This window comes from Tamandua tetradactyla (genome assembly GCF_023851605.1).
Source record: "Tamandua tetradactyla isolate mTamTet1 chromosome 22 unlocalized genomic scaffold, mTamTet1.pri SUPER_22_unloc_2, whole genome shotgun sequence".
In the NCBI taxonomy this organism is placed as follows: domain Eukaryota; kingdom Metazoa; phylum Chordata; class Mammalia; order Pilosa; family Myrmecophagidae; genus Tamandua; species Tamandua tetradactyla.
In genome coordinates this window covers 1840784-1862645 of record NW_027518252.1, presented here as the reverse complement: position 1 = coordinate 1862645, position 21862 = coordinate 1840784, and the positions used below count along the sequence as shown (strand labels likewise).

The window sequence follows — 21862 nt, the reverse complement described above, 5'->3', positions numbered from 1 at the left end:
TATATTGTGACATCACAGTAACATGTATGAAGCAATCAGATCTCACTCTTTATTCAAAATTCTGCATAATTATGGGGTTCACAGAAACTGACCATACAAGTTACATTAGGTAATGCACTATGAAAAATATAATTTTGTGCAAAATAATCTTCTCTTCTTTTGGGCTCACATTGAAATTGAAGCTTCAAAATATAGACCATATAATCCTTTGCCCTGTAATGTGATTTACCTCAGTTCTATCCAGATCAGCTTCATTCACACCTCTAGTTGAATTCTGATCACTTTTTCAACTTTTTAAACAGTTTCTAAAATCTATGCTGATATTCAGGGCTTCAGAGCTCTAACTCTGAGCCTCAGTCATCATGCGAATTCTTAAAATTCCAGGGAGTGACCAGGTTATACACTAACAGCTCAGTATCTCAGAATTAAAAAAAAAAAAGTTACAACTCTGGAATAGATGTGACTATTGTAAGACCTTACAATCTAGGTATCTTTAAAATAGGCCTCAACCTGATAATGCATGCTTTCAAATTCAGTTCTCCAACTTTGTATATTATAGTTTGTCCATGTAAGTGAGGCATTATAGTATTTTGTTTCTGACATTTCATTTAACATATAGTCTTCAAGGTTCATTTACCTGGTCATATGCCTCCCAATGTCATTCTCTCTTGCAGCTGCTCAGTAACCCATTGTACATGTACTTCACAGTTTCCCCTTCTTTCCCTCAATTGTTGTGCCCTTATGCCACCTCCATCCATTGTAAAGCACCAACACTGCTGCAGACATGTGTAAACGTCTATTTATTTCCCCACTCTCAGTTCTTTCAAGTATACAGCTTGCAAAGATTTGCAGAAACCCTACCTCAAGCCTCCTGTGGAAACACCACACTGCCATCCAGAAGGGATGCACCACTCTGCTTCCTAACCAACAGTGAATAAGTAAAATTCTTTCTTCAGGACTTGAATCTCTCTGTTAATTTTTAAACAGTTGCATTTGCACATCATACATTTCATCCTAAGAAAAAAATCAAAGGTTCCCAGTAGAGTCACATATTCATGCCTTTGCCACCACCATCTATATGCAGACATTTCCTTTTCTTCCACAAAGAATCCCATACCACTCCCTTATATGCCATGCCTATTGACATTTAGTTTTGGCATGTTGCCTTTATTGTACTCAATGGAAGCATATTACAATGTTACAATTAACTTTATACTCTCATTTGCATTGATTCTATTTTTTATGTGTACCATCCCATTTTTAATACCTTGCAATGTTGACATAAACTTTTTCTCCCTCATGCAGAAACATTCTCAGATTTTTACATTGAATCAAATCATTTTCAATTCTAAGCATTCCTAAGTTATACCATCTCAGTTATACCATCTATTTTTCTCCTGGTTTTATACATGCCTCCAGCACTTCTCCCTCAAATATACTCACATTAAACTTCTTTCAGTGTATTTATATCATTGTGCTACCATCAGAAAATGTTGAGATATCCATTTATAAAGCTTTACAATAGGTCATTTTGCACATTCTGTGATGCCTAATCTCTACCCTCTTTCTATCTTCTGAAAAACTGTGCTCTTAACATTAACTCTCGAATTTCACTCATAAATATTAGTTCATAATTGTGACACCATACAGTATTTGTCCTTTTCTTTCTGAATAATTTCACTCAGATAGTGATGTCCAGGTTCATCCATGTTGTTACATGCTTCATGACTTTATTCTAACTTACAGCAGTGTAGCATTCCATGATATGTATACACCACAGTGCGTTTAGCCACTCATCCATTGATGGAAATTTGAGCTGTTTCCATCTCTTGGCAATTGTGAATAATGCTGCTATAAACATCAGGCAGTTTGTGTCCTTGCCATTAGTTTCTTTGAATAAATACCTAGTTATGGGATTGCTGGATCATATTTTAATTCTATACTTAGCTTCCTAAGGAACCACCAAATGCTTTCCAGAGTGGTTGTACCAGTCTACATTCCCAAAAACAGTGCATAAGTGTGCTTCTATTTCCACATCCTCTCCAGCACTTGTTCTTTTTTATTTTTTGATAATGTCCATTCTAGTGGGTGTGAGATTATATTTCATTGTGGCTTTGATTTGCATTTCCCTAGTAGTCAGTGAAGTTGAGCATTTTTTCATCTGCCTTTTAGACATTCATATTTCCTCTTTTGAAAATATATATGTCTGTTCATATATATTACTCATTTTTAATTGGGTTGTTTGACATTTTGTTATTGTGTTATAGAACTTCTTTTGCTGTTCTCTGGGGTGATGGTGGGTAAGAAATCACCACCATAACATCCTGGCATGGAAATACCAAGTAGGTTAGCATCTTCATTTTGGAATAGTGGAGAGACTGGACCCCTTAGCTGAGCAACTGGAACTTCCCCCCAACTGAAAAACCACAAAGGGAACAGACAGAGCAACCAGGGAAAGACAAAGATGGGGAAATGCCCCACCCACTGGCCAATGTAATTTTGGTTACTAAAGTAAAAAATAAAGGACATAATTTAATGGAATTCCTATGGAAGAATACCAACACTACTGGGCAAAAGGAGGATCCTTACAATTTCATATTTAAGACCCTTGTAAAAGCCATAAAAATTATGAGTCAGAGGGCACAAAGGATTGAAAAAATTTAGATGCCCACATTCTCATGCTCTGAGTCTCTCAATATAGTCAAGGAAGAAGGGAAGTGGTTCTTCATAAATCCTCCCTGAGCCCAGACCAGTACAGTGAAGAAGACAATCTCAACTGTGAGCATAATATTCAGATTGGCAAGAAAATCCCCCTTACCTGTACCCTGATCTTATTCCCTGGAAATATCATTAAGAGTATGGCCAAAGTCCCCGGTTCCATGTCAGGGCTTAGCAGCCATATATTAATGTTAGGTAAGAGAGAACAGGGAGATGTCAACCTTAATGGGTCTAATAGAGGCAGAAAGTGGTAATAATCTAGAGACAACTCAAAGGCAATGAAAACCTAGTGACATAGAGGGGTCATAAACAGATTCACTGATATATTATAGGTATGGACACAAGTGGTCTGGGCAGGTAGATCATTGGGCCTTTCATCCTATCCAGATTATCCCACCAGATCCTGGTCACAGATAAAACTCTCACAAGGCTTGGTCTAGACATTTCTATTTGTTTCATTGACTTATGCTGCCCTGTTCACATCCTATGAGACATTTTTTTTTGGCTTTCCAGAACATATTATGTCAGAAAACAACCTTTTTAACTTGGGACCCAAACTACACATCAATGGCCCAATTATGGGACATCCAATGGACTCTCTGTTCTGTGTATCAGCCTCAAGTCACAGGAGGGTTTGGACATTTTAATGAACAAGTAATACACTGGTTAAAGCAATTTATGGATGGGAACAATGTAACATCAATCTGGATTAGATCAGAAAGGAAGCTTATGCCACTATGAATCTGTTGTGTACCCCAGTAAATCCATGTCCTTTAATACTCATTCAATATTGCTGGATGGAAGCTTTTTGATTATCCATGGAGATGTGATCCACCCAATTGTGAATGGTAAATTTTGATTATGTGATTTCCATGGAGATGTGTCTCCACCCATTCATGGGAGGTTTGCTTACTAGAGCCTTTTAACTATGAATCACTTTGGAAAACGTTTCAGTGCCCACTCAGTGAGAGACTTTTGAGGATGAAGAAGGAAAATGCCCCTACGGGATCTTTATGAAACAAAAAGAGTGGAGAGAAAGCTAGCAGACATCACCATGTTTGCCATGTGCCTTTCCAGTTGAGAGAGACATGTCCTATCAATGCTATATTGAGTGTCTCTTTTTTCTCAGGCCTTATTCACAAAAGTTATCCATGGCTTTACCTGACAATTTACTCAGTATCTATTTCAATAGACAGGAAATTTAGGATGGTTTTATGCCCATACATGGCTGTCTGCTGAGTGTTTCTGGTATTAGTGTTAGGATAAAGGATATGATTCTTCTCCAGGAAGTAATTTTAATCAGTGTACAATGTGCCAATTTTACATAATCTTTCACTTTCCTGTATGTGACATATTTCTGATGTTTAAGATGCCTCAAAATATGTATCCCTCATGAGGTTTCCCTATCACTAAGGCTTTCTCCATGTACAATGACCACCAATATTCATAGGCAGAATCAAAATGTATTAAGATTAATCCATGTGTAACTTTTTATTGTCTTTATCACTGATATCCACAGTATTTTCTTATTATTTTGATGTTTTCTTCATCCATGTAACAAAGAAATGTATTTTTCTTAGAATAAATGATTATGGAAGATTTTTAAGAAGAGACATGACATGAAGATGCATGCATTTGATGAAAAAATACATAAACAATTTCTATTTCTAAATCTTGACTAGGTAGACAGATGGATGGAAGTGGGCTTGATTCCAGTTACTTGATCCTCACCTGAACTTAGGAACTACTACACGGCCTTGAGACTTTTATATTTCTCCTTTTGTCCTTATTTATTCAATTCTTCCCTATTATAAATAATATAGTTATCGATAAAGGATGACTAGGCATCTGTATAATGCAATAGAAAATATAATACAAACTAAAGAGGGCAAGATTACAAGGAGATATTATATGTATCTACATACATAATTCTATGCATTAAAAATTCCTTTGCAGTATTTGAAGAGATCTTGAGGAACATTTCTCATTATATACACTATTATATAAATGTTATAAAAATACAGAAAAAAAGATGACTACCTAATCCTGAGATACTATACTGGTGATTAAGCATTACAAAAATAAAATCCCCAAAAAAGAAATTTCAGGAAAAGAAAACAACTTTTCTGACATGTCTACCACATGTCAAACACATTTCTTAAAATTAAAGCATACCCATACAAATAACAATGCAAAACCTCAAATATCCATAAAACATGTCATACAAAATAAAGAAAAATAAAAGAATAAGAACAGTACTTGATTTTTATCAAAAGCAATGAGAATTAAAATTAGATGAATACAGGTTCAGAACACCTGAAGAAAAATAATTAGATGAATCTGGATATTAGAATATCTGAAGTGAAAAACTTGGAAATAAATTATGCATGTAATTATCAATTTCAGCATGATGAAGAGATAGTGTAATATGAAGGCAGTCTCGCATGCAAATATTTAGAAACGTAAACAGTTAACTTTCATAAGTTGTTAATTAAATCTAAAGCAGTAGCTGACATCTTTTCATGGGAAATTGCTATGAGGAAGACCCAGGTAAGAACAAATATGTCTTAAAAAGAAATATGATAGATTACTCAAATGTGAAAACATTGAAAATAGAAATATAAATTTTAGACACTGGATGAATCTGAGTAAACTACAGATTTTTAAGATTACTTGTTTTGTTTGACGGATAGGCTGTGTTCATCATTACCGGCTAGCTTCCGCATTAAATAATACATAATAAGGCATAATGAGACAGATTTGTCTATTGTAGTAGTTGCAGCTGAAAATAATTGAGATAAATGTCACAAAGTCTGTCGCAGTCAGTCGGGGGGAGGGGCCGCAGGAGGTGGAGTTGAGTAGGAGGCCCCGTTTACTGCTCGGACCCCGGTCAAAGCAGCTGGTGGCGGGAATTCAGGGCCAGGGAACCCCCGGGGCGGGTCTGGTGACCCACCACTCCAAGGCTCCCAGGTTTCGGGCAGGCGGAGGCCGATCAGTGTGCCCAGCAGGAAGGCATCGAACTCCACTGTCAGGGAACGGTGCTGCCGGACATCCTGCCCACTCCCAGCACCCAGAGGGCAATCGGCTACTCGACACCTGGGTCCGGCTGGGCTTTCCTGCCAGCGCTGAGGACAGCCGAGCCACGAGGTCTCCCTGACTCCTGAGAGGAGGCCCAGGGCCAAGGTCAGGGGTGTTCGTAAAGGGCTGCCTGGTGTCCTGCCAGGTGCGACATCTCCGCTTCAGGGATCTGTTTCCTGCTGAGCCGCTTCCCAGGTCCCAGGCTGGAGCCTGGCACCGGACAGTGCTGCACCCAGCCCAGGGTGCCAAGCGGCAGGGGGCGCTGGCCGTTTGGGAGCGGTGGTGGGAAGACGCTGCACCCCGGCAGCAGTGTGTCTGTTGGGTGTGGGGGGTGGGTAGAGTGGCGGGGTTGGGCCTGGCAGGGGGGTGTCAGTGTGCTGGAAGGGACCCCAGAGAACTGGGCTGCATGCAGGGTGGCAAGGTGCAGTGCTCTGAGCGTGCCCCTTGTGGCGGGGTATGGGCGGGAGACCGACCAAGGGTGATGCTGGCACAAGTTGGCGGCCAGCAGGGCCCTGCAGTCGGGAGCTGGACAGCAGGTTGGGGAGGGTTCCTCATCACCATACCAGCGAGGCAGCACAGCCCTCCCCAGCCTCAGCTCTTGGGACCAAAGGTGGTGCACCTCGGCGCTAAGTTCCGAAATTGTTTCAGTGTGCATGCTCACAGTTCTGCAGCAAATCTAAGCAGGGTCAGTACGCATGCTCGTGGTTCGGGCTTGGATTGGAGACTGCCTGCCGTTTGCATCTGTTTTCAGGTTTCTTGATTCCACTGATTCCACTTGATTCACTACTGCTTGAAACCTCTTGGCCAGTGAATCCTTCCTTTGTCTCATTTCTCTCTTCCCCTTTGGGTCAAGCTGGCATTCTCATTCCCTTTTTGCCGGGTACCATCTGGTCTCCTGGTGGGAGATGATAGAACCCACCTGCATAAGGAAGAAAGAATGCACGTGGCCTGTTGCCTACCCTGGACAGCGGTGGTCTCACAGTGGGTGAGGAGCAAATAGCCTGCCCCACCTGACACACTCACACACCACTGCATACACGTGTGTCCTGGATGAGAACTGTGCTCTGTGCTTCACAGCACATAGCTTTGGAAGCCAAAGACCCCCAGCTCGGCTCATGGCCACTCCCGAGGGTTCTGGGCTTGCCTGTTAAGAGGAGGGCATCAGCTGGCACTGCTGGGCTTCTGGCCTAAATCTACATGCACGTGTGTCTGTCAGCACTGGGGCAGACACACACAGTCCCACACATACCCTCTTTCACATGTACACATGTATTCGTCCTCTCTAGATACATATGTGTGTTGTGGTGTAAAATCCTAGCCTCTGTGGGGTGATGGCCAATCCAACATCTTGGAGAAAACAGGACTCTTCTTCTCCTAGGATTGGAGAATTTAAAAACATCAAAGACACCATGGATTGATATGCCTATAACCGTTCACATAGGAGCATCTTTTGGGTCGTGGATGCCTCAGACAGAGAGTGGCCACGGACCCCTCATGTGCCCGGATGGCCCCAGCAGCTGCAGTGGGTGTGTGGTGGGTACATCCTGTCCTGTGTGTAACTCGCAGCCGAACCTGGGACCCCAACCCAACCTCACCCCTGATCCCTGCCTGTGTCCCTCCACCACCGAGGGGGGTCTTTGCTTCCAAGTATGCACCCCTCCCTGCCTCTTCCACAGTCCACCCTTCTAGGTGCCCTCCCAGGTGCTTGCTCACTGCCCCAAACCTCACCCCATCACCCCCTTCTTGGGTCCCCTGGAACCCCCTCACCATGAAGAGCACGAGGTGAAGTCCCTGGCCTGGGGCACACATCCAGAAAATGAAGTAAAATCCATTGTGGTGGGTTGTCGGGCCTGGACATCAGCATGCAGCCGCTGCCAGAGCACCTCTCAAGGAGGTGACAGTGACAGCACACCCTGAGGGGCTACGTCTGGGAAAGGGGTGCACCCACTATGTGGTTGGGACACACAGGAGGAGGCCCTTCCTTGGGAAGCCCCTAGCTGATGGGGGAGGCAGGACGGAGACTTCGGGGTGTAGGTTGTGGCTGCCCCCAAGAAAATGCAGTCTGGGGTGGGGCCAGGCAGGTCCCCACAGAAGGCTTCTGAGGAGGGGGCTGAGCCCTGGGCTGCAAATGCAGAATTAGCAGGTGGGCACAGGAGTGTGACTGTGTGAGTCTGTGTGGGCCTGCCTGCCTGTGTGTGCACACGTGTGAGCTAGTGTGTGCAAGTGTACGTGTGTGTTCACAAACTTGTGTTTGTGTGTGCACCTGTATGTGGCATTCCGGTCCTGGGCACGTGCCCCTTTAGAAGACTGCACCTGGTTCCTGGCTCCCAGCCAAGCTCTGTGACCTCAGACATTTTGCTCAACCTCTCTGGGCTGGTTTCCCTCCATGCTGAAGGGCCTGGGTGGCTGCTGGAGGGCACGGGGCCCAGGGCTCCCTCCCAGCATGGGCCACCATGCAGGGAGGGCCCGGCTGATGGGCGATGTGTGCACTTTGTTGCTGCAGCCCTGCCTTGTCCCATCTGTGGGCAGGGAGGCCTGAGCACTGTCCCCCCTCATGCCAGCTGCTCAGGACATGTGCAGCAGCTGGCCCTTGCCCCATCTGCCAAGCCCTATTCCAGTGCTTTCATGACAGAAGCTCACGCAGCCTACAAGGGGACTGCATGACTTTCAGAGCATGTGCTACCAAGAGACCACCACCCCGCTGCTCCTGGGTGCAGGGACTGCCACCTGGCCACGCAGATCCCGCAGTTGAGGGCAGGCTGGCCATCTCCCTGGCTATGAGGCCTCACACTCTGAGTGGGGCCAGACACCAGCACAGGCCTGCCTCGCCTTCAGGTGCATTTGTTTTTAAGTCCTTTTCCCTGAGATTTCTAGCTGCATGTGGAGGATGGATGCTGAGCTCACTACAGGGGGTACTTGGGTGTGGGGTCTGGGCAGCCAGGGGCTATGTGTACAGGGATGCTCTTGGGAGATGGGGTCCTAAGTAGCAGGGCATGGACTCTGTGGGACACCCCCATGCCCCCCTGCTTGCCAGATGGGTCCCATCTAGAGCCACAGCTCCCTGGGAGGTGGCACTGGTGGAGCAGAGGCAGCTCTGCCTTCCCTTCCCTGAGGCTGAGAGCCCTCCATCCAGCTGCCCCTCACACCCTCCTCCCTCTCTTGAGTGTCTGCTGGAGCCAATGGACTGTTTCCAAGCAAGGAGTAGCGTGGGGGCCTGTGCGACCCAAGTGTGACTGAATCCCCCATGAGCACAAAGGAGGGTTTTCCGGCCTCCCAGGTCTCCAGGCAGCAGCTGGGGTGCAGTCAGCAGTCTTCCTGGGATGAACGTGACATTGGCCTGTGAGGCAGACTTGTCTGCTCCCGTTGCTCGGCCCTCAGGGATGCGGCCACCTCTGGGCACAGCAGCCGCTGACGATGTGTTGTCACAACGACCCCATGCTTTAGCAGAGGAAATTGAGGACAGTTTGACCAGGGATTGGAAGGTAATTAGCACATTTGGAATCTGGCTAGGAGGCCAGGGTTGGGGCTGGGACTTGCTGTTGTCCCTTTGTACTGTTTTGGAAGACCTGAGTACCACCAGGGCCCCAGCGTTCAACTTGGCCTTGGCCAGTGAGAACATTAAGGCTGTCCTATCCTTGAGGTCCCTCCCAGCCGCCTTATCCCTTGGCCATCCTCACACCCCGACATCTTCCCTGACCTGTGCAGACCTGACTTCCAGCCTGCAGCCCCCGATGGACCCCCTACTCTCACCGCTGTGATTTTTCTCAGTGCCCTGTCAGCCAACATCTGTTCTGGAGGCAGCAGTCTGCAGCCCATGCCAGTGGACTGCATCAACTCTGCACACTGCACATTAGATGCGCAAAGGTTGGAGATAAATTTGACGTTATGTGACCCTGATGTATCATAAGCCAGCCCGGCTGCCCTTGGCGACATGCACACTTCATCAAAAACAAATAAACACGAGCCTATCTGAACACGCTCGCCGACCTCCACCACAATCTGGAAGTGAACCGCAAATCTTCCCAGGGTCCCCAGCTCCTGTGACACATGCTTTCCAGGGGGCATTTATCATACACTAAGCAGGCCCACTGGGACCCCACATCTCCAAGGGGGCTCACCAGGGACCCAAAAGCAATCCCCCCACTGAGAAATCACACTTGTCAATTTGAAAACAGTCTTTTCTTTGTCACCAGCCATTGCAAATCCAGTGGCTTAAAGAATTAAAGACCAGAGCTGCCTGTGCCACTTCAGGAGCAAGTGTTTGCATCCTGGGGAGGGTAGGGAGGGGCAGGGACAGCCAGCCTGATGAAGGTGGATGTGTTGCCACCTGGAGGGGACATGGTGTGGACAGCTCAAGACAGCAGCCCTGGTGTCTTCATCAGCACAGCCCAGAGCCAGGCTGTCAGGAGTTCCAGTGGGCTCCTTGCTGAATGTTGGCCCCTCTTTGGGGCCCATCTACAGCCACGCATGGCCAGCTTCACAGCCTTGGCTCCCAAATTGACAGGCTGGTACAAATATTTCAACCATCAAGCTGACTCTCCAGCTCTCCTTTCTGTTCACATGTGCTGACTGTTAATTTCAAGGAGCTTCCTTTGACTCATGCGTCTTTCCTGGGTCAAACCAATATTTAAAAGATTAGTCTTAATTATGGAATTCAACACTCACCATTATGACAAAAAGATGATAAGTTTCATGGGTTTCTGCTAATTTTCCAGTGGGCAGTAACATCTGGAACAGAAGAATAAAGAGTAAAGCTCTGGAGGTGAAAACTTGAGCTCTGTGCAGACACTTGCACATATTTCACTGAGAGAATTTTGTGAGATAAATGTTTTTCCAATCCATACCACCAGGTTTCATCCCCAGACATGCATTTCCAGGCTGGGATGCACAGGTTCTGGGGGGAAAAGTTGCTTTCAGGTCTTTGACACATAGGTTTTGGGCCCATGTTCTGAACCATCAGCACTATGGTTTGAAAGCCAACCCCTGGATGCCCCCAGTTGGTGCTGCTGACTGAGTCTTGGGGAGCCCAGGGAGCCCATGCAGGAGCATGTCTGGAACCAGCTCTGCATGCTTGCCCTGACTCCCCTGACACTGTGTGTACTTTCATTTTTGGCCAGATGGAGGAGAATGTCGTCCTAAACTGCACAGCCAGACAGAAACCCGGGGGCCAATCCTGAACAGACCAGAATGTGGATGTGCTTGAAGGCCCAGGAGAGCCCAGGGGCTGGGGCAAGGGTTGAGGGGACCGGTTCCTCCATGTGGTTGGGGAGCCAGCCACTGAAGCTCAGCCCAACACTGGGGCGCCCTGGCAGCTCCATGCCCAACCCCTCATCCTGTCTGCCAGCAGGTCCTGCTGCACCATCTGGCAGGTTCTTCTCTGTTGTTCCATCCATAGTGATGCCAGCCCCATCCAAGCCAGCATCAGCTTTCACTTGGAAGACCACAGAAGCTCCCTGGCTGGTCTCCCGTGTCTACTCACTACCCCACCCTGGCACCCAGATCTCCCATAGATACAAACTAGCCATGTCAACAGATTCCTGAACTGCTTAGAATTGAACCCAGCCCCAGACTCATGCTGGAGCCAGGCACACTGGGTCTGCCTGCCTCTTTCAGCCTCGCTCCTGCCCCAGCTGCCCACTGGGCTGGCACCGTTTATCTCATGGTGACATCTGACCCTTTGGGGAAAGGCCGTTTCTGTCATTCATCTCAGGTATCATGCATGTCACCCAGGAGAGCATAAGCACATTCTGTCATGGACAGAACCCTCTTGTTGCCTTGGTCTCCCCAGGACATATCATGTGTCTGTGCTACCTGTAGGGACAGGCTATGGATGCAGGTTCCGATGGGGTGGGATGATCTGGCTCACGGGGAGGGAAGGGCTGAGGGGCCATGAGGGTGGGTGGAGCCTGTGTGGAGGACAGGATGGCCAGGTCTCAGTGGGCTGCTGGCATGGAATCATGCCCCCTGAACCCCAAATGTTCAAGGCCCAATCCAAGGCCCTACAGGTGAGAACCACTTACATGCAGGAACTCGAAATCCATGATCAGCCGTGGCCTGTCCCCACACTAAGGGTGGCTGGCATCCAGAGGGCTGGAGTGCCCATGAGCAGAGGCCACTGGACACAGGGCCAAAAGTGGGGCCAGAGGTGCAGGTGGGAGGGATAGCAGGGTGACAGGAGAGGGGGCAGCCTTCGATGAAGCATGGTCTCACGGAGCCCCGGCGTGGGACTGGGGTCTCCTCCCATCCCCCCCCGTGCAGGTGGATGGCATGGGCCTGCTGGTGCAGCTTGGGCACCTAAACCTTCCCCTCTTGACCTGGGTCTCCCCACATGCAGTGCTCATGACACTGGAAGCCCATCCTGCCTGCGGACCCCCGAGTGCACGGGGGTGAGAGCCGAGCACAGGCCACCAGCAGTGGGGGCAGTTCCACAGCTGAATGTGGTCCCGGCCCCACCCGTGGCCTTTCCCATTGTATTTCATTCTGCTTCCCCATGTCTTTGGGTAGCCCCATTGCCATGGGGGCTTGGGGCCCAGGTCTGTGTATTGCAGTTTAAAACAGAGATCCTTGGTATTAAATACAGTGGCTGAAAATGGACAAAGTTTGTAACCAATAACTCCTTCCATGTATAGTCAGTATTTCCCAGCACAGGGCAACCTAGTTTTCCCACAGTGAAAACACATTAAACAGGCAATTTATTTGTATGCCATTTTTCTTATAATGCCAGAGACACTTTGCATAGAAAGAGAACAAAGCTAATATTTTATATGGTTTAAATACTTGTTAAGGGAGGTGAACATGACATAAGGAAAGTAAGTGGGAGTAAAAAGAAAAAATAAAGAAGGTGAAATTAGTAAAGTGAACCCAGGCCACAGAGAAATCATTTCTAGGAGTGAGGCAGAGAACATATCAGCTGGGTAAAGGCACATGTGAAGGGAGCAGCTGCAAACTGGGCCCGAGTTCAAACCATGAGTCTTGCCTCACAGGAAGCCAAGGAGGAGAGCCAAGGAGGGAATCAGCAGCCAGTGGGCTCCCCGTGGGTTACCCATGTCGGCACCAGGGGCTGGAGGGTGGTTGTGACCATAAAAGGTAGCACAAGCAGTATCTTCTGGTGATGGGGCTCTGTGGCAATGGGGTCTCCCTAGCGATGGGGTCTCCATGGTGATGGGGGTCTCTGTGGTGATGGGGTCTCTGATGATGGGGTCTCTGTGGTGATGGGGCTCTGTGGCAGTAGGTCTTTATGCAAACTGGGCTCCATAGCAATGGGGTCTCTCTGTCCAATGGAGTCTCCGTGGTGATGGGATCTCTGTGGTGATGGGTCTCCGTGGTGATGGATCTCCATGGTAAGTTTCCATGGTGATGGGATCTCTGTCCAATGGAACCTCCATGGTGACAGGTCTCCATGACAATGTGTCTCCTTGGTGATGTGTCTCTGTGGTGATGTGTCTCCATGGCAATGTGTCTCCATGGCGATGTGTCTCTGTGGTATGTGACTCTGTGGCAATGGAGTGGGCCTGCATTGTGCGTGTGGTGGTGCTGCAGGGATTGACACGTGTTAAAATGGCAGAACCACACACAGACTGCACTGATGTCCCTTGCTTGGGTGTGCTGTTGCTCCACAGCTACAAAAGATGTATCTGCTGGGGGATGTGGGGTGAAGGGCACACTCTGCAATTCCCAAGATTTATAATCAAACTAAATTATAATTGATTTATAATTTATTTTTTATATATTTATAATATATAATTGATTATAATCTATAATCAAACTAGAGTTAAAAACATTATAACTAAAACAAAACCAAAAAGCCAAATAAAACATAAAACAACTCTTCAAGCTGCAGCCTCATCTCAGACCTACTGAATCTAGCTTTCCAGACCTGGATCCAGGAACCTGTGTTCTCACATTTGCCTGGTTGATCCTCATGCATCTTGATGCTCAGAAGAGCTGGTAGGGGCAAGTACACTGGCCCTTCAGCTTGGGCAGTGGAGGCATTCAGAGAGGGTCAGTAGCCCAGCATGGGGTGGCTGGGGTCATGTCTCTGAACCCACACCCTGGGACATCCATGTAAGCCCCATCGGAGACTCTCTCCCCAAGGTCTGGCTTTCAGCATTTCTGCTTTCCATGAAGCTTCTCCAGGCGTCTCTCGGAAACCTGTCAGACTTCTGAGAAAGGCCTGGACTGCAGAGACCGGGTGTACCAGTTGTCCGGCTGGTTGTGAGGGTGGGTGCTGGGCTCGGGAGGATGGAAGGGCTGGTGGGGTGAGGAAGGGAAGTCAGGAGCAGGGCAGGGACCAGAGGCCACCACCATCTCCCAACTTCCATGTGGACTGTAGCCAGGGCTGAGGGCCAGGGGGAAAGTGGACAAAAGCAGTGTGCAGTCGGGTCTCAGCTGAGCACAAGCCAGCAGACCCCAGACAATAGTCCAATGATCTGAGCAGAGCTTGGTGTTCCATTTCAGTTGATTAATGATAAAACTAATTATTCAAGCAAGGATTCTAGTTTAAATACCTCTTTTGGCTTATTAATTATCAAGAGCCCTAGCAGTTGTCTCTCTCAAAATGGAACGGTCCCTCTCTCCCTCCCTCCTTCCCTCCTTCTCTCTCTTCCTCCTTCCCTCACTTGCCTTTCTCTCTCTTTCCCCCTCTCCCTTGTCTGTAATGATATGAGCAAAATTTTCCTAGATTAAATGGAAAACTACTTCTTTCCTTTTCACTAAGTTTTGCTTTCCCAGCATTTCATTTCAGAGTCTCTAGGATTCTTTCTTAGAAACATCAGGATTTGAAGTGTAGAGAAGCAACACTTCACCACTGACAGTTTCAGAGAAGACCTGGGGCTGCCCTAAATGGTGCTGGTTGGCTGGCTGGCTGGCTTGAAAGGTGGACAGAGAGATGGCTGACTGGGAAAATGAGAGAAGGTAGAAAGGTGGGAGATGGGAAGCTGAGAGGAGGAGGTGGGTGGGTGTAAGGGGGGAGTGGTGGGCAGGAGAGTAGATGTGGGTAGATGGTTAATGGATGGATGGAGGGGGGAGGGCAAACAGGTGGATGAGCGGTGTGTGGATGGATTGATGCTAAATGGGTAGACAGGAGAAAAGAGGGGAGGAAGGGAGCATGCATGGATGGGTGGAAGGGAGGAGGGGCAGGTACATGCACGGATGCATGTATGCATGGGGAGTGGATGGATGGGAAAGCAGGTAGAGGGGTGGGTGGGTGGATGGCTCGGTGGAGGGGAGCAAGAGTGCATAGGAGAATGCTACGTGAACAAGTAGATGTGTGATGGACTGATGAATAGATGGATGGATGGACTGATCAGGAGCTTTTGCTTCTAGGTATTGGATTGAGCTAGCACTTGGGGATGGATGGAGCAAGATGAGTGGCATGGTTTCTGGAACCAAGGTCAGGAAAAGGCTCTCTGTAGAGGAAATCCCCATGTACATCTCCACCTATCCCCCGCAGGGTTCCACACAAGCATTAGATCAGGAGAAACCAGTCCAAAGAGTCTTCATTGCTGGCCCTTCTTGTTCCCTTCTGGCTGTCCCTGCTATTAAAAGTGCACTCTGACCACCTGGTCATGTGGCAGGTCCTGGCCTGAGGCCACCACTGGCCAAGGACCCCCCCATGACCTGGGAAGTGGCTGCCTGCAGCCAGTAGAGGCAAGAGGAGAAGGCAGGTGTGCTTCCCCTCCTGGTCACTGTCTGGGCCCTGCCCATACTCCTGAAGAGCCTTGTCCCTCTCTGACCACAAAGTCAGAGCCTGCCCCAGGGGAGGGACACTTCTGGTCCTGGAGCTCTCTGATGTGGAACACTTATCTCCTAGAGGTCCCACCTTAAATGATTTCCCATAGTTCAATGAAGTGATGGTCCAATGCAGCCCATCCCTCTGGGTGGAGAGCTGCAAGACCAGGGGACATTTTCTGGCCAGTGAAGCAGGCCGAGTGTGTTGCTCTAGAATTCTGCAAGTGGCAGCCCAAGGGCACACTCCAGAAGGTAAGGGGAGGCTACATGTGTAATTTTTATTTCAGTGCAAACAAGGCTGATCTGGACACTTTCCTCCAGGCTCCCCTCTAACACACTTACTCTTTACTTGGCCCTCCCTCTGCTCCAGGAGCACTCTTTCCAAAGGTCGCACAAAATGCAGACTCAACACCAAACAACATAAACTCAGGATATTTTCCTCGGTGGCTGACCAGGCCACAGGAGCATGGGGGCAGGTGTGTCCAGAGACTGGGCTGACAGTGAAGCTTCCTGTTACCACCGGTCACCTGGGCTGCCCTCCAGACACGTTGGAAGGTGCTTGTCTGCAGGGAAGGACTCCCATGGCCAGGAGCTGGGCGATACTGGCCAACCAGGGGTCACCATTTTGCTGTAAGCTGGGGACTAGAGGGGGTGTCCCTTCTGGGGACCCACTGTCCACCTGGGGAATGACAGAGCCAGAGCTAAGAGAGCAGATACCTGCCAAGGGTAGGTCTCAGGTATGGTCCAGGGAGTGCCAGAGTCCAAATCACACCAGAAGACAGGTGGCAAGGGCCCACTGGTGAAGCCAGGGACCATGCACTGCTCCATATGGAGCATGGCTCCAACCCCAGGTTTTCTCCCGGGACAGGCAGCTCCATGCCCTAAGGTGCCAGGTGATGGACCCAAACCATGTGGATGCAAATGCCTAGAAGCTGCTACGATGGAAGACCCTGAGAGAACTGTGGGTTCCTGGGATGGGGGAGGGGAAAGCCCTGTATCTCTGTGTCCCCAGCTCCTGGACAAGCACCCCGCAATCAGACAGACCCCTGTGTGCTGGGAGACCCTGGCCTTCCCATGCCCCACCTGATGATGCTAATGCTTCTTCTCAGCACTTGGTCTCAGCTTAAACGTCACCTCCCCCAAGAAGCCTTCCAGTCCCCTTGTACGGTACCATGGGCTTCATTTCCTCCTTAGCTCTTGCTCTAAATCCCCCTGTTGGTTAATGGTGGGTTCATCCATCTGTCTCCCAATGGCATCAACGTTTCCTGATGGCATTGGCCATGCTTGCTGCCCAATCTCCAAAGGTCAGTATGAGGCTGGCAGGCAGAGGGGCTCAGAGAAAGTCTGATGAAGAATAACTGAACTTCCACTGCTGTTTCTTCCCAGAAATTCACCTCTATATCAAATGGACTTTCAGGAGTAACTGAACCCTAAGAGAGCTATGACTAACACACTGGTTCTTGCCAGCACTCACTTGGAGCTCCTGGAAAGTGTCTTGGGATCAGAGGAAATTTTAAACCACAATGCAAAGCCATTTCAAACTTGACATGAATCTGTTCACAGGGGCACAAGGCCCTGAAGCCCCACAGAAGGCAACACAGTAACAAGGGCTCAGAGCCCAAAGGCAGGGATCAGGGGGCAGGTGGCTGGGCCTTGGCAGACAGAGGAGGCCCATGCCTGCTGGCTGGATATACACTACAAGCGCACTGGGAGGGCATCCAGGCTTAGCAGGGCCACAGGCCTCAGTGCCACTGAGAGCCCCAGGACCACCTGGCACATCCCCTTTGAATGGGGCTTCTCTGAGTACCTGGAACACAGGCATGTGAGGGGCGAACCCACCAACTTCAAGTCCTGTGGTATACACAGGGTGCAGCGTGGTGCCGAAGTGCAGGGGGGACCTGGGGCGGCCAAGTGTGCCCAGGCACGGTGGGCAGGGTGGGTTGCAGAAGAAACAGAGAGAAAATTCTGGGCTGGGGATGGTGCCTGTGGTGCCCAGGGACAAGGTGAGGGGCCTTGTTGAGCCCAGCTGGGCACCACAAGTTTGCGGCACTGCACAGAAAGGTCTTCTGGGGCTGACAGTGTCAGTGCAGGGTGGGGGGAGTGCTGGGTGGAGCACGTGACCACCCGCTCCGGAGCCCAGGGAGAGGCAGTTAGCTGGCAGGAGACACAGTCTGTCCCCACGTTGGGTTCTCTGCAAGGGGCCCTGTGACCTTCAACCTCTGCCCATTTAGGAGGGAAGTAGGAGGTAGGCAGAGTCCCATTTGTGCAGAGCTGGAGACCAGCCAAGTAAGCCTCTTTGGGGACTCAGCCCCCTTTGCAGCAGTAAGAAAAGAGACTGGGCACCCCCACACACACACACACACCCACTTCACAGGGAAGGCGCAGTGGACAGCCGTGATGCCCGACCCTGGTTTTTGATGGGACCCCAACTCTTGCTCCTCCATCCCTCTCCCCACTGCTTCTGTTCACCTCTGTAAGTGGCTGGAAAATTGCGGCTGCCATAAGCGGTCATCATTAACAGTTTTCCCTGTAATTGCAAGATAAACTTTCCACATTCTTGACTGTCTCAAATTCATCTTTAACTTAAAAAGAGAGATTGGTATTTAAAGCCAACTGCATGTGCTGCTGGGACATGTGGGGATGGCAAATAATGGCCACCTTCCCTTTGATTGCAGCTTGCTTCTGCCATGGGGAATTTTAATCCCGCGACTCTGGGAGTCTAAGCTTCTAGTTGTTATTTCTTATTTCATTCCCACCCTAGTAAAGGCCCAGGGCGGCCCCTCTAACTCTTCCAGTGGCTGGAGGCCAGAACCCTGGCCGAAGATCTTGGGATGGGGAGGCTGGCTGGCAGGCGGCCCCCGAGAGCCCCTCCACCTGTGCCTCCTGTTCTCTGATGGCCTTTTCTGGCCTTAGACGTGACCGCCCTCTCCCAGACTGTAGGAGCTGCAAATTAGCCTTCTCCAGCATCAGCAGTGTGGCCTGCATAATCTCTATGCCTTCTGTCTGCAGCCCACTGGGAACGGAGGCAGCACCTGCACACAGAGCCTGGACACACTTGCAAAATGCCTCAGCTGCAGGGCACCCACCTGCACACACTAATTAAGCATTTATTAAGCCCCCACAGTATGTAGTGCATGGCAAGATGATGTTGGAGAGATGAAAGAACTGTCAAGGACAGTGCCCTGCCTTCCAGGACTTTCTAAGCCAGGAGGGGACGAGGCCCTGCCACCCATCCTGATGCTCCCACGTGGCCATCCGGAGGCTGCTACATAGCAGGCGATGGGAAAGGGAGTGGGGCATGCAGATGGCGTCTGCACAGCTGCTCACCCACAGCTATGGGCCTCAACTCCAGCAGCCCCTGGTGCTGGCCAGGGGAGTGAGCCTGGCAGCCTGCACCTGCCCCGTCCAGCCTGGTGGGTCCTGCCTGCACCTGCCCAGCCCGCCCGTCCCCACCACTGTAATTGGAGCAATGCCACCTGCAGACTGCATGCATGGTCTGTGAGGCGAGAGGCCATGTTGACCTGGAGATGATGTTCCCTGTACCCAGAAGAGTGACCGGCTCCTTCGGGCAGGCATGTTGTGTGTGCCACTGCCATTAATGAATATGAATAAAATATGAATTGGTGGCACCTGCATTATGTGCTTGAATGGATGAATGAGTGACTGCATTAATGAAATTCAGGGGGCAAGCAGGATGGAAACACTTTGAACAGAGCAGGCATGGGGCTGCTGGGGGGTCAGGGCAAGGTGGGGGCAGAACGATGGGGCAGGACACACTGTCTTTACGGAGCAAAGAGCCTGCATGTCCTTCGTGCTTTGGGCGGGCACGGCGGGTGGGCTGCCCCGAGGAGGAAACGGCACATGCAGAAGAGTGGAAGGTTCCTGGGGACTCTGCACATGCGCCCCTAGAAAATCATCTCCTTTCCACAGTGAAGTGCCTGTGAGCCCCTAAAATGAAGATGACAACATCTGAGCCTTGCTCGTGCCGCACTCTCTTCCTCTGTTCAACAGATGGTGCCTCAGCCCTGCCTTGTGCTGAACAATTTTCAGAGATTTTCCTCCCATTCTGTTTGACTCAGCTCCAACCCTGATGGCCTGCCTCCTCCAGACTTTAGGAATGTCCCCTGTCCTCAGCATGCTCCATGTTGGTCCCTTCTGGCTGGGAGGGCTCTGTACAGGTCTCTGCTGTCCCTAGGACCTCTAAAAGTAGTTAGAGACCTCAATCAGGACTAAGCCACCCTCTTCTTGCCTCTCCTCCCTTCCCCCACTGAGGAGGGGCCGTGAGGACTTACACAGTGTACAGGGGGCTGGGGCAGCTCCTCTTGAGTTGACTTTGGTCAGAGGGGGAAGGGGCTTATGGCTGGGGGATAGACCAGCCATGCACCCCTGGCTGGTGGGCGGCTGATGCCTTTTCCCCCTCAGCTGGGAAGTTCAAGGGCATGGCCAGCACAACCACTGCTCCCAAGTGGCAAAGAGCAAACTACCCAGGACCTCTGGATCCTCAAGGAGCAAGAGGGGCAGAGCAGGGGGCTTCCTGCCATGGTTGTGGCTCTTGGGGCAGGGACTGTCTGTCTTCCCTAAACACTGCCAAATGCCCAGCATGTTGGCACCCAACAAATGCTTCTTTGAGGAAGGAAGGAATGGAGGGAGGGAGGAAAGGAGGAAAAGAGAGAGGGAACAAGGAACTTATAATTAATAAACAAAACCCTGGGGGCCTGATAAGGACCCAGGACCCCAGAACCCAGCTACATCTCAAAATGGAGCTGAGCTAGGTGGCCTGGTGAATCAGGTAAGTTGCCTCAGCCCCAGGACTTTACACAGGTGCTGAAACCAATTCCCACAAGAGCAGAACAAGGTAATAAGCTGAGTGGCTTAGCACCCTATGCAGTGAGTGGTGTTGGTGGTGGTGGGTCATTCCTTCCAATATTAAAATCTTACCCTTCAATTACACACTGAATTTTATTACCTTAGAGTTAAACTTTATCATTCACCTGGCTTGATTGTTTCCTCTTTTTTTATTCTCTCCAGAAAATGGTTTAATTTGTTATATGGACACTGGTATGACATAAGAAGGTAAAGGGTGACAAGACTTACAAGCCATTCCTTTATTGAAACACCCTTAAAGCTGTCACCTTGGACTACCGAGATGCCTGGGGAAGCTGTGGGCAGGGTTCAGTACAGAGTCAGGTTTTCATCAATGCAAGCCCCAAATGGATCCCTGAATTCTGTAACATTGGAAGTTCTGCTCACCAAGAGGATACACCAAAAGCGTTCTCTGATTGGCCAAGAGCTTTGATGCATAAGGTCTTATTTGATTGCTACCCACTCCAAATGGCTGCTTTGACTTGTCTAGGTGGAATTGGATTCTATATATGCCCCTCTCCTGACCTCTGTTTAAAGCCATTGAGCCATTAGGCATTTCTCAGACCCACTAAGCCTCTTCTAAAACCAACCAAGTGCCGGCCTGCCTGCTCTGATGACTTCCCCTAAACTGCGTCCACTCCTGCAAGTCAGTGCTGAAGTTCTTCTTATTACCAGCACAAACCAGCTTCAGGGTTCAGAGTCTCTCTTCCCATGGAATCATGAAAAGGATTCAGAAACCCTGATTTTCCATGGTTATAAAAACCTGGAAAGAGAAATTGAAAATCTGAGTATGTTTTCTATAGTCCTTCATTCTATGAATTGAATTTAATTGTTCTGACTCTTAAAGTATAATTTTTTAAAAGTTAAGATAGTCCAAGTTAAAAATCTCTCACTTCCTGTAACTCCATCCACAGGATAGGGAATCAAGTTACACATTCCTTCCTCTTCTCTCAAGGAGAGCAACCGCACTGTCTAGGGACAGCAGGGCCCCCTAGTGGTAGACTAGTAAGAGATTCAGCTGACCCTTTTCTTTTCCATAAACGGACCTTTCAACCAGCCAACAGTGGACCGAGCAGGACAGACCTGTGAGGCTGGGCCACTGCCAACCTTCTGAGCATCATCCCTGGCTTCCCCACCACTTCAGAGGGTCACCATGTAGCTAAATGGCAGGCACACTCCTCTTTAAACCCCATCTTGGCCACTTCCCTTTTCTACTCTCAATTACTGGTTTCAGGAGCAAAGACAGTTTTTTCTGTTTGTGAAGCACTCATGTGGGGCTTGTGACCCCAAACACAGTGCCAGCAGTGTGCCCATGCCAGGGCAGAAGAGCAGAGAGGCCTCGGTGTGAAGTGAGGCAGAGGCAACTGGCATCTTCACCCCTCAGTGGCCTCCAAGAGTCCGAGGTATCTTCAGATGACCTCTCTGCCCTGACCATTCCATTTAACACCGAAGCCCTCCCACCTCACCTTCTTGT

At 49.4% G+C, this 21862-nt stretch overlaps 1 protein-coding gene across 2 annotated transcripts in view; it reads right to left on the bottom strand.

Annotated features, from left to right (window-relative positions):
* Positions 1-21862, bottom strand: part of LOC143672955 (cadherin-4-like) — a 233701-nt gene that overhangs the window by 2170 nt on the left and 209669 nt on the right. The window contains exons 3-4 of one of the 2 annotated variants that reach the window (XR_013170112.1): positions 10462-10524; positions 6303-6715 (exon numbers count right to left, since the gene is read on the bottom strand). The gene's annotated coding sequence lies outside the window, so the exon portion shown is untranslated. Of the gene's footprint in view, positions 1-6302; positions 6716-10461; positions 10525-21862 lie in introns of those variants that run through there. The other variant, XR_013170113.1, reaches the window with a different exon arrangement.